At 33.8% G+C, this 11,446-nt stretch overlaps 1 long non-coding RNA gene across 1 annotated transcript; it reads left to right on the top strand.

Moving 5' to 3' along the window:
* Positions 1–6,109: 6,109 nt before the first annotated feature.
* LOC131803443 (uncharacterized) lies at positions 6,110–9,776 on the top strand. Its single transcript, XR_009342576.1, has 3 exons — positions 6,110–6,229; positions 7,377–7,746; positions 9,644–9,776. It is a non-coding gene; the product is annotated as an uncharacterized LOC131803443 (long non-coding RNA).
* The last annotated feature ends 1,670 nt before the right edge of the window (positions 9,777–11,446 follow it).

Here is an 11,446-nt window from a genome sequence, read left to right on the forward strand (position 1 = left end):
CACTCCACAAGAATGATATTTGGTACCAGATATAAGATACAGCCCAAAAATAGCTGTTTGTAATTTTATCGAAATCGGTTCAGATTTGGATATAGCTCCCATATATATCTTCATCCGATTTCGGGTTAATTGTGCACCAAATGGCCGATATAAGTCCAAATGGACTGAATTTTAGTACATCGGACCAAATTCAGCCTAGAAGCAAGTATATTAAATTTAGTGAAAATCGGTTCAGATATAGATATAGCAACCATATATATGTTTCATCCGATTTAGTGTTTTTTTTCTAGAAGCTAATACGTAAAATTTGGAGAAACTCGGTTCAGAGATAGCTATAGTTCGTAAAATGCACGATAGAATTGGATAGATTTTGTTTTTGTACCAAATTTCTAATAGAGCTCTGAAATGCCCTGTATAAACCTTTTTACGAGAGCTCTACTAAATATGCATAGTGGTGTAGGGTATCATATAGTCGGCCCCGCCCGACTTTTGAGCTTTCCTTACTGGTTTTTTTTATGTGATACCTTAATGCAGCTGCTTTGGTCGCTTCAAATTGTTTTATTTGAGTGAAAATTTACATTTAGTTGAAAACCCCTCACTAATTAATGGTTACCTCCTATTACAGAAAATTGACTCTACAGGTCCATGTATTCGAATATATTATATTCATTGCTGCGGATTTTTTATACCCTATACCACATAGTGGTAAGGGTATTATGTCTTTGTGCATTTGTTTGTAACATGGAGAAGGAAACGAGATAGACCCATAGTTACTTTTGAGAACCTTCATAGAATCACTTTCTGAGTCGATTTACGCATGTCAGTCCGTCTGTCCGTCCGTCCGTCCGTCCGTCTGTCCATGTATTCTTGTGAACAAAATGCAGGTCGCATTTATTATCCGATTGAGATGAAATTTTCCAAACAATATTTTTTTGGCCCAAGGACGAACCCTATTGAAATTGGTGAGAATCGGATCAAATTTAGATAATGCTCCCATATATATCTTCATCTGATTTCGGGTTAAATGTGCACCAAATATCCACTATCAGTCCAAATTACCTGAATTTTGGCACACCCAACCGAGTTCGGCCTAGAAGCAAGTATATCAAATTTGGAGAAAATCGGTTCAGATATAGCTATAGCTCCCATATATATCTTTCATCCGATTTGATCTTTAAGTCCCTCACTTTCCTACTATGCACTCCACAACCGTGATATTTGGTACCAGGTATTAGATGGAGCACAGAAATAGCTGTTTTAAATTTTATCGAAATCGGTTCAGATTTGGATATAGCTCCCATATATATCTTCATCCGATTTCGTGTAAATTGACCACCAAATGGCCAATATCAGCCCAAATGGTCCGAATTTTGGCACATGTGACCGAGATTAGCCTTAAAGCAAATACAACAAATATGGAGAAAATCGGTTCAGAAACAGCTATAGCTCCCATATATATCTTCATCCGATTTCGGGTTAAATGTGCACCAAATGTCCACTATCAGTCCAAATTAACTGAATTTTGGCACACCCAACCGAGTTCGGCCTAGAAGCAAGTATATCAAATTTGGAGAAAATCGGTTCAGATATAGCTATAGCTCCCATATATATCTTTCATCCGATTTGGTGTTTAAGCCTCTCACATTCGTAATATGCACTCCACAAGAATGATATTTGGTACCAGATATAAGATACAGCCCAGAAATAGCTTCTTGTAATTTTATCGAAATCGGTTCAGATTTGGATATAGCTCCCATATATATCTTCATCCGATTTCGGGTTAATTGTGCACCAAATGGCCGATATAAGTCCAAATGGACTGAGTTTTAGTACATCGGACCAAATTCAGCCTAGAAGCAAGTATATCAAATTTAGTGAAAATCGGTTCAGATATAGCAACCATATTTATGTTTCATCCGATTTAGAGTTTTAGTCCCATACATTCGTAATATTCACTCCACAAGCGTGATATTTGGTACCAGGTGTTAGATGGAGCACAGGAATAGCTGTTTTAAATTTTATCGAAATCGGTTCAGATTTGGATATAGCTCTCATATATATCTTCATCCGATTTCGGGTTAAATGTGCACTAAATGGTCAATATCAGCCCAAATCACCAGCCTAGAAGCTAATACGTAAAATTTTGAGAGATAGCTATAGTTCGTAAAATGCACGATAGAATTAGATAGATTTTGATTTTGTACCAAATATCTCATAGAGCTCTGAAATGTCCTGTATAAACCTTTTTACGAGAGCTCTACTAAATATGCATAGTGGTGTAGGGTATCATATAGTCGGCCCCGCCCGACTTTTGAGCTTTCCTTACTGGTTTTTTAATTTTGCTATTTTCTGCCAAGTGGTGGAAAGTTTTAAAGATTGACACGACTGCTACTTGTTTCTTTTGTTGAGTAAAAAACCTCAATCAATTTAATTTAACCCAAACTGTCACTATCGATATTCATACAGAAACACTTGATTGAAACACATATTTGTTTTTGGTCACAAATCATTTTTATACCCTACAACACTATGTGTTGGGGTATTATAAGTTTGATTGGGCCAAAAATTATGTAGCACCTCGAAATATTGATTTCCCACATAGGAAAGTATATATGGATCTTCCTATCTCGCCGAGCTGAGTCGATCCGTCCTTCCGTCTGTCCATGTTAATTTGTAATCCCTCTACAGGTCGCAATTATGGCCCGATCTTCACGAAATTTGAAATGTAGGTAGGGTTAAGGTCAGAATAGAACCCTATTTCTTTTGGAGATGATCGTAGAAATGGACCAAAAACTGAAAAATTTCTTGATTTTGTAGTTGCTTTGCAGGTCACAATTATGGACCAATCGAAACGGAAGTTAGCATGGGGCTAGAGCTTAGGGCTGGGCAGAAGCCTTCTCATTTTGATGGTCATCGGATAATTTTAAGTGGGTGAAATAGACCATAACATTTGTGTTAAATTAAAGTCAAATTTACAAAATACCGCGAATATTTTTAATCCTGTCGAAATCACAAATAGACGAACAGGTCAATTCTGACCGTTACGTAGATGCCGATAGTAAATATATCGGATTTATGTAGCGAAATATATACAATGTGTATATACAAAAGGAGGGGATGTTAGATAGAATGCTTATATCTCAAGAATGGTTGGATCGCTGTTGACAAATTTTGTCAATTCTGAATGCCCTCTTGGCATAAAAGTATAAATCTAAAAAAATCGCATAAAAAAAGATGCCAATAATGACGTTAATACATATTTTTTTTTTTTATTTTTCATATTTTTTATCGCATGCGATTTTTTCAATTTGACTTATAATATTGAGGTGTACATTTTGTCAAATTTTTTCACCTTACAACACAGGTTGGGGTTATTGTATACATATTGCATTTATTGTCTGATCCTCATAAGGGTAGCGCTATTCCTATCGTTTTCAAAGATTTCCGCAATATATTGAGGGGTTGAAATGGACCAACAACTAAAAATGTTTCTGATTTTGCAGCCGTAAGGAAGGTAACAAATAGAAACCAAAGGACACGAAGTCTCGCATGAAGTTAGAGTTTTGGACAGCGGGTAGAATGGACCACTATATTTGTTTGAAAACACAATTGAAGCCAAACGGAGCCAAATGGATCACAACAACTAACAGCACAACGGAGTGCGTAAATAGTGGTAAATTTCCGTGTCAAAATATCTGGGCCGTGTTCCGTGACATAATTTCAAAAGCGAAATCTTCCAAAATGGATTTGGACATAAGAGGGCTTCTAACATATTGTAGTGTTGTAGGGTATCACATGGTCGGTCCCGCCCGACTATAGCCTTTGCTTACTTGTTTTTTCGTTAATATCGACCAAAAAGCACAAAAGTGTAAACTGATTGTATCTCAAATTATTTGTTTGTATGAATTGTTTGTTGACTGTTGCAAACATTCCATACATTTTCTCTCAACAAAATTACCATTTTCAGTATGGAATTTTTAGGAAAAAGATGCAAAATTGTGTTTAAATGTTGTATGAGTGTACCTAAACAAAAGTATCAATCATAACTTTAACAATAAAATGTTTCATAATTACATTTTATGTTCAAGTACAAATACTAGAATAGTATCTCAACATTACTAATGTATCTTTACAAAATCTAAATACATTTTTGGATATCTCTAAAGTCATTGTTGCACATCATGCAAGAGAATTATAGCTAAAATTACGAAAAATAAACCATCAATATTAATGTATATAAGTAAAATTATCTCAACATTTAAAATTTGTTTCCTAATTGTTGCACAATAGTTTGGTTATATAAAGCGTTTCTAAAATACGTTGCAACAAGACCATTGTATCCGCATACCTACCTATACATAATAAATTACGGAATGTTGCACGTATTATTTAAATGTTTCTGAAAAATTCAACATTTCGAAATTATCTCAACCGAGTATCTAAACATTCTACATTAATTCAATGTAGCTGATTTTTGTTTTGATCAGTCTGATTGCAACATTTAAATTATCTCAACTATAATTGTATCTCAACACGATATATAAACATTCTATGTTACGAATTATTAATAATAATATTAAATATCGACTACTCAAAATTTGATAAAGAACAGGTTTTAAGATACATCTATTTTCACTAGAAGTCTTCTATTAACAGTCTATGTTAATCTCTATGCAAAGTCAAATGAAACATAAGCCAATAAATATATCAATATTATCAATATTAATAATAATTTCAAGTTCCACACAATTTTTTCCTTAATATCGACCAAAAAGCACAAAAGCGTAAACTGATTGTATCTGAAATTACTTGTTTGTATGAATTGTATGTTGACTGTTGCAAACATACCATATATTTTCTCTCAACAAAATTACCATTCTCAGTATGGAATTGTTAGGAAAAAGTTAAAAAATTGTGTTCAAATGTTGTATGAGTACTAGTGTACCTAAACAAAAGTAACAATCATTACTTTAACAATAAAATATTTCATAATTACATTTAATGTTCAAGTATAAATACTAGAATAGTATCTTAACATTACCAATGTATCTTTACAAAATCTAAATACATTTTTAAATATCTCTAAAGTCATTGTTGCACAACATGCAATATTAATGTATATAAGTAAAATTATCTCAACATTTAAAATTTGTTTCCGAATTGTTGCAAATAGTTTGGTTATATGCAACGTTTCTAAAATACCATTGTATATACCTACATACCTACCCAATACATAATAAATTACGGAATGTTGTACAAATTATATTAAATGTTTCTGAAAAATTCAACATTTCGAAATTATTTCATCACGTGTATCTAAACATTCTATATTAATTCAATGTAGCTGCATTTTTTATTGTTCAGTCTGATTGCAACATTCCAACTATCTCAATTATAATTGTGTCTCAACACAATATATAAACATTCTATGTTACGAAAATTTATCAAATACTCAAAATTTTGTAAAGAAAAATTTTTAAGAATCATCTATTTTCACTAAAATTCTTCTACTAACAATCTATGTGAATCTCTATGCAAAGTCAAAAGAAACAGAAGCCAATAAATATATCAATATTATTAATCAATATTACATATTATAATTTAAAGTTCCACATAATTTTTTCCATCTTAAGTAAAATGTTTAACCTTATTGTTTTTTGTATGAATTGTTTGTTGACTGTTTGAAACATGTCATACATTTTCTCTCAACAAAATTACCACTTGAATCAAAGAAAATACTCTCTGATCTTTAAATGTTCAGCTTCTCTCATTGATTTAACTACCACCAAAATAACAAACAATATTTTTGTTTATGACTACTACAAATGGAAGCTATGAAATACAATCCACCACATGACCGAACAAAACACATGCAATAACAGGTTTGAAGGTAGGGTAGGTAACAGAAAATATCTTCCACATATGAACAGACGAACAAATATAATTGAATTTAGAGTCTGCATTTCAGACTAAGAAACATATATAATGCTACATACCACATGCATTTATATTTGTGGAGAAGCACAACAATTTTAGTATGGGAGCACAACGGTGGCATGAGAGAAGTGGCGCTATCATCGCTATTTTTGTATGTACGGAATTCTATACAATCGTGGATACATTTAGTTGCAATACTATTGTCGGACGGTTTGGTTAACTAATAGAATACATGAACGCTATGCGTAGCAAGTTCTTTAACAGCATAAAATTTGTTGGATTGGATATGAAGGTGAAATTACGAGTTTTCTGATTGATGAATACAACTGCAAAGTTTTTGAGTTTTAATTTGGATATAATTAGCAACTGTGTTATATTAATGAATCCAGGTGTAAATGTATTTAATAACTGACTGAAAATTAAAAAAAAATTATATATTGGATCCAAAGGAAATCAAATTTAATTTAATTCAATATAAATAGTTACTTCAAAGAAATAAAAATTAAAAATAGCCGAACCAAATCAAATAAAAACAAGTAAAAAACATTAAGTTCGGCCGGGCCAAACTTTTAATACCCTCCACCTTAGGGTAAAAGAAACATTCGAAGAAATGTGACAAAAACCATTAAATTACCGAATATCGGGAGGTACCGTTACATGGGGCCTATACCAAAACGTGGACCTATAATTACAATGTTTCGCTGCACGAACTAGGACCCATTATGACCCACAAATACCAATTTTTAGACAAATCAGTGAAAAAATGTGGCAAAAACCATAAAAATACCGAATATCGGGATGTACCGTTATATGGGGGCTATATCAAATCATGGACCCATGCATGCAATATTTCGCCACCGGAGCTGGAACCCATTATGACCAACAAATACCAATTTTTAGACAAATCCGTGAAAAAAGGTTGCAAAAATCATCAAATTACCGAATATCGGGAGGTACCTTTATATGGGGGCTATACCACAACGTGGACCTATACATTCAATGCTTTGCCACACACTCAGGGACCCGTTATGACCTACAAATACCAATTTCCAGACAAATCCGTGAAAAAATGTGGCATAAATCATCAAAATACCGAATATCGGGAGGTACCGTTATATGGGGACTATACCAGAACGTAGACCGATATATCTCATTTTCAATACCAACCATCCTAGACACAATGCAAATAGCTCTGCTAAATTTTGGAGCTCTACGTCAAATAATGTGGGCTGTATCGTGATTTCAACAGACAGACAGACGGACAACGTTAAATCGACTTAGAATTTTACGCTGATTCATAATGGGGTCTAAGACGAATATTTAAGGATGTTACAAACGGAATGACAAAGTTAATATACCCTCCTTTCCAAGGTGGAGGGTATAAATATATTCGATTGGAAAATTTAAATTTATAAATAATCTTCATTTCAATAACAAAGATTTCGACGTCATAATGCAATAACAAATAAGACAAGATCATTTGGATCATTTCGTATACAAAAGCAAAAGGATTTTTTTTTTGAAACTTCCCGGTATCTGTTGAATTGACAAGAATGGAGGCAACATAAAGAATCGCTGAAAATTACAGTTGACTTAGAGCCTAAGAATATGGCGATTGTGGATTAAATGGATTACGCTTTGTCACAGGTCGAAGTGCCAACTTTGCTTTTTTTTGAAACTTCCCGGTATCTGTTGAATTGACAAGAATGGAGGCAACATAAAGAATCGCTGAAAATTACAGTTGACTTAGAGCCTAAGAATATGGCGATTGTGGATTAAATGGATTACGCTTTGTCACAGGTCGAATGGGTAAGATGCACACACAATTATATGTTTTCCAAGACCCAGAAGTTTGTCATACATCCAAAATTTGGTCTCCATTGTGTATACCGATCAGCATATCTCAAAGCATCGATGTAGCTATATGTATCCACGCGTACTTATATCCATGTTTATATAAATACTTCATAAATTTGTATCGATCCTGACAATATTTTACGGGCTTTGAACATTTTCCTGTTTATGTTTACAATAACAGACCCATCGACGCCCAAATTTGCAGTGATTTTGGATAGAGATGATCGGACACTTGTCAAATCAATTCAATAGCTTCTAATAAATTAATATCGAATTGATTGATGCATATTATGAGAGATATAGCAAATATATATTTGTCTGTCTAATTTAGTTAAAAATTGATACTTTGTACTAGCCAATATCGGTCCACTCGTCGTTCATACTTTGCACATAAAAATATGTGAATCAGCCTTAGATCAGATAACAAAATGGACGAGAATGGAAAATAGAGAGATTAAAAATTCCACGTGAGTCTAATAGTGTTCGGTTAGTAGATCAAAATCCAATATATATATTGTTCAAATGTTTTCCTGTCCTTAACTCTCTTCTCAGGCGTGTCGATTGGCTTCAATTGTGTGATCAGGAACATTTTACTGTTTTTGGTTCATTGGAACCCCTAAATATTTTGCGATCATCTCCAAAGGCAAGAGGCCTCTCTGTATCTCCAAATCTAGAATAATCTATATAATTTTCCTGTCTACGAAATTTGGCTATATTTGTCCACGAAATCAGCATAAAAAAGCCAGAAGTTCGCCTTTTGTGTATTTCGAATATCGCCTGTAAGTAGTGTTGGTATTTTTTCACACAAAAGTAGAAGTTCATTCTATCCTCTGTCCTAACTCTAACTTCATGCGAGATTTCGTGTCTTTTGGTACCTTTATAACGGCTGCAAAATCAAGAATATTTTTAATTGTTGGTCCATTTCGACCTCTAAATATATTGCGGACATCTTTGAAAACGATAGACCTAGCCCTGCTGAGCCTAGTCCTACCCTTGTAAAAAGTTTCGTGAGGATCGGACGATAATTGCAATCTGTATATAATTACCCCAACCTGTGTTGTAAAGTGCAAAAATATTACAAAATATACACTTCAATATTATAAGTCAAATTGAAAAAATCGCATGCGATAAAAAATATGAAAAAAAGTGAAAAAAACTACAAAATCTATATTAACATCGCTATTGGCATCTTTTTATGCGATTTTTTTTTTAGATTTTATACTTTTATGCCAAAAAGGGCATTCTAAATTTACAAGATTTGTCAAAATCTCTCCAGCCATTCTGGAGATATAAGCATTCTAGCTAACATCCCCTTCCTTTGTATATATACTTTATATATATTTCGCTATATATATCCGATATTTTTACTATCGGCATCTACATAATGGTCAGAATTGACCTGTTCGTCTATTTGTGATTTCGCCGGGTCTAAAAATATTCGCGGTTTGATGGAAATTATTTATCACAAATGGTATGGTCTATTTCAACCACTAAGTATTAACCGATGACCATCAAAATTGGAAGGCTTCTGCCCAGCCCAAAGCTCTAGCCCCATGATACCTTCCGCTTTGATTGGTCTATAATTGCGACCTGTAGAGCAACTGCAAAATTAGGAAATTTTTCAGTTTTTGGTCCATTTCAACCCCTAAATATTATGCGATCATCTCAATAGAGTTTTATTCTGACCCTATCCCCACCTCCATTTTAAATTTTGTGAAGATCGAGCCATAATTGCGACCTGTAGAGTGATTACAAATTAACATGGACAGACGGACGGACGGACATACATAGTTTATAAATGTTGCGCCAATATGTTGTCTATAATAATTATATTTTTCTTTAATTTTAGGTTGCAGAGGTTACAGTACATGGTGAAGTGTGCCAACCCGTTTTTCGGATCGACTAGAAGTACTTATAAATCCAAATTCACGTTTCATAAAAGAATCTGAAAATTTTGAATTTATTTTAAGTTAAAAAAATTTTAAACGTGTATTTTTTCATAGTCCAAATAATAAATATTAAAAATTCTAATTGTGTTGTTATTTATTAATTTGCAAGCACTTTCATTGCAAGTTGATTTCGGATATTATAAATACCATAACGTGCAAAAATATAACGGTTTTTAAGTCGGTTTAATGTTCCATAGTGTTAGAAAAACTGAGTATGTGTGATGGTTAGGATACAAGGGAAACATAGAAGAAAGTTGATTAATTACTAATTTGTACATAGAAAACTAAAAGAAGAAAAAATAACTACATAGAAGAAAACTTACGAAAGTAAATAAGAAACTCCCAACAAAAATGACATCAGTAATATTTTTATATCTTTTTTTAATTTTATTTAATCAGAGTAAAAAATGTCGGAAATAGCATCAAATTTTAGAATAAGTTTAGATCTCTTCGAATTGGTCATCTTTGGCATGAATTATGGCCTTCAAACGTCAAATGAAACCGTCACACGCTGCCCGAATGTTGCTCTGCGGTATTTTCCCGGCGAAGCGCTCGCTTGAGATGATCGAGACTATGGTATTTTTAAGTGCCAACTTTGCTTTTCAAAATACTTCAGACACAATAGTCCAACGATTTGGTATCCGGAGATTTTGGTGGTCATTGTGTGCTGGAAATGAAGCGGGGAACCTTGCTTTGTAATCATTCTTGGGTGGCGCGTGCCAATGTCTGTGGCCAAAATGTTTACGCGTCCAAGGCTTTAATACACCCTCCAGAATATTTTCGCAATAATATTCGGCATTTATTCTGATGCCACGGTTGATTAATAAGAGCGGAGAGCGACCATCGGCCCACACCATCACCATGGGCGGCGTCTGAACATAATTTTGTAAACACGATCATTTTGGTTGTTTACAAACTGCTGGGCAAACAAACAAACTTCTCATCGGAGAAAACCAAATTCGGCAGTTCGCACTTTCGGCCAAGCGATCCAACTCTGTAGCTCTTTTGAGTCTATTTTCTTTTAGTTACGGTATAAGTTCTCGCACTCTTTGGAATTTCAATGGCTTTGCCCCAAACTTATTTTTCAGTATATGCCGAATGGGTTATTGCGATATGTTCAGCTCATGGTGAAAATGAAAATCAAATGAACATTTAGGCAAAATAAAAATATTATTCAACCGCAACATTACTGAGACCATAAACAGCTGACAAAATATTTGACACAAACTGATACACACTTCATCATTTGAAGATTTGAAGTATAAAAGCATTCATTTACATTACAACACTTTAGTGTGGAAACCATACCGAAGTAATTGTCCAATCCCTCAGTTTTCAATTCAGCCAATTAATGTAATCAAAACAATGTCCTGTTACCACATTTTATTCATTCATCCCTGTCATCTGACGTCGACCATGTTAATATATAGATTAACATTGAGTAGTGACATATTCCGTTGCCTACATCATTGGCATACTTGAGTTCAGCTTTAAAGTACACATATGCATATATGTGCAAAACGATGAACACAAGGTGTGCTCATGCCAAACAAATAACCATCCTCCACGACAAACCTGTCGAATCCTTTCGTGTTATAATTTGTGGAAGGATTGAAAGAGTCTTTCCCTGTGGTGGTAGTAATTTTCTGTACACCACAAGCTGTTTCGTCGATTTTCTTTATTCAATTGTTTAAAACATTGAT

This window comes from Musca domestica, unplaced genomic scaffold (assembly GCF_030504385.1).
Source record: "Musca domestica strain aabys unplaced genomic scaffold, Musca_domestica.polishedcontigs.V.1.1 3, whole genome shotgun sequence".
Lineage (NCBI taxonomy): Eukaryota > Metazoa > Arthropoda > Insecta > Diptera > Muscidae > Musca > Musca domestica.